We start from the raw sequence: 2,500 nt of genomic DNA, 5'->3' as shown, positions 1-2,500 counted from the left end.
TGAAAAAAAGGTCATCTATATTGAAAAAATAATAATTTGTTTGAAATAAATACCTATCAGTAAAAAAAGGGAAAAAAGTTATAAATTTGGTGTTCTTTTAAACCAAATGTTGTGTATAATTGTTCCAACTTTCATCTCAATGCACATCATAGAAGATAAGTAATATTTTTGCTAAATATTAATGGTGGTAATGATAATTATTGTATTGTAATTATTGATAACGTTGATGCTTCTGAAGTTTTTGATTATGACAATGATGAAGGTGACGATGGTGATGAAAATAATGATCAATAGCAGTACTGATAATGAGTGTAATGATAATAATAATGATAATGATAACATCATTATTAGTGATATTACTAGCTATTATGATAATGATAGGAATAGTAAAAATATTAATAATGATCATAGTAATAATGATACTAACAATGATAATGATAACAAATATAATGTGATCATAGTAATAAAGATTATAGTAATAGTCAAAGTAATAAAAAAAGGATAATCTATTTTCCTATTTCAGTTTAGAAGGTTTTATCGAACCACTATCAATCATAATGATATCGATAATGTATTCTGAAACGTTGAAAAGATTTATGATAAAATTTCTACAAAATTACAAGTACACTCGACCACAGGTACTCACGACCTCCTAACAATCAGATAAGCTGGTAATATCTTATGTGAGGAGTTAGGGAATACAAGAAACATTGAACATAGTAGAATACCTGTTCACTGGATAACTATCAATATAACATCAGCTCTTCTCACGGTAACTTACTAGAACGTAAAAGTATTAGTTAGATGGTCCTGTGGCCTAGTATACAAGCCTCTCCATTTCCAAGTTATCATGTGTGAACCGCTAGCTTATACTCTCGTATTTACAACATATGACAAGGCGAGTAAGCTGTGTGTATTTACAAAAGTCGAATCGGCAACTCACACATTGGCAAAATGCAATGTTGAACTTGGAAGTGGAGGAGATTGAGCTAATTGAGCTAATGTAATTCCACATAAATCCTGTGTAATATGTAAGGCAATATATATCTGTAAAATATCTGTTGATGAGAAGGTTGTATTTCGATCGTACTTCGTAAAATAAAGTCTGCGATGATAGGTTACAGATACAAATGACATATATTACATCATATCTGTGAAATAATAATTAAATGTTATACAATGTTTCCGATGATTTAAACCAAGACGTTACAGTACAGCCAAATTAATCCAATCCAACTTACATTAAACTTTACACTCAATAAAGTACATTTAAGTTCAAACAAACACTCAACACTCTATTATTCATTCCTTAATAAGCATTTGGAACGCTCACAATGCTTTTGTGAGGTGGTGCCGGTGCTGACGCGGTGCGACAATGGTGCTAAGACGGTGCACTGTGCTGGTGGTGCTGTAGAGGTGCAGAGGGAGGTGCAAGTGTCAAAGACGAGGTGCTACACTGACTTCCGGACAGGGTAATTGCTAGGGTTGAAGTACAGGCAGAGTTTCTAAGTGTGTGGAGGGTCAGTGTATTTGGTGGTGTGTGTGTAAGGGGTTTAGTAAAAACACTTACACCTGATGAGGAACTTTACTAAAAAGTTTTTCCTTTAATTTTGTGGCAGTGTTTTATTATAGCTGTATTGTGCACGTTACTGTGTTTGTGTTTTTGTAATTCAATGGGTTTAGTGTTCAGGTGTTGTTGAACTGTTTAAGTGTGGTAGTATTTTGGTATTTTGTGTTATGGTGTGTGGGTGGTATGACGTTTGTATGTTTTGTGGTGTGAGTCGGTTAGTGTTTGGGTACTTAAGTGTGGCTATTTTAGTATTTAAGTGGTTTAGTTTTCAGTGTGTGATTGCTTTAGTATTTAAGTATTAAGTGGTTTAGCGTAGGGGTGTGTGGTAATTTTGTGTTTAAGTGTGTAGGGGGCTTAGTGTTGAGATGTTTTAGCGTGCAAGTGGTTTAGTGTCAAAGTGGGTAAGTGGTTTAGTATTGTTTTAAGAGATTTCGTGTTTAGATGTTTACTCCTTTAAGTGCTTAAAAGGGCGTAGATTTGCATATTACTTTTCTTTTTTAAATGAGAGAGTCTAGTGCTTGTATTCTGTGTGTTCTGACGCACGCGCGTGTGTTCATGCTGTGTAGCGTGTTGCATATTTACAAATTAGGAGAGTATTGGTTGCGGCGGTATTGGTCCGTGTGTGTGTGTGTATGTATGTGTGTGTGTGTGTGTGTGTGTGTATGTGTATGTGTGTGTATGTGTGTGTGTGTGTGCAAGTATATATCTATGCGTATGTGTGTGTGTCTGTATGTATGTAAACTTTTAAGCGAACGTGATATGATCATTTAATATTGTCTGAATTAAATTCATATTCCATATCTTTCTTATGAAAAGCATGGCCAACATAAGGTTATCATGGTTGGTGCTACAATGTATAAAAAAAAAATAAATAAAAAATAAATATATATATACATACATATATATATGTATATATATATATATATATAT

General features: G+C 33.3%; 1 protein-coding gene across 1 annotated transcript in view; it reads right to left on the bottom strand.

Moving 5' to 3' along the window:
* The window catches only part of LOC122262590 (uncharacterized), a 24,301-nt gene that overhangs the window by 7,043 nt on the left and 14,758 nt on the right, over positions 1–2,500 (bottom strand). The window lies entirely within an intron of this gene.

The sequence above is a fragment of the Penaeus japonicus genome, unplaced genomic scaffold (genome assembly GCF_977035675.1).
Source record: "Penaeus japonicus unplaced genomic scaffold, GWHDUDI00000001_assembly GWHDUDI00000030, whole genome shotgun sequence".
Taxonomy (NCBI): Eukaryota; Metazoa; Arthropoda; class Malacostraca; order Decapoda; family Penaeidae; genus Penaeus; species Penaeus japonicus.
This window is presented reverse-complemented; position numbering and strand designations above follow the sequence as displayed.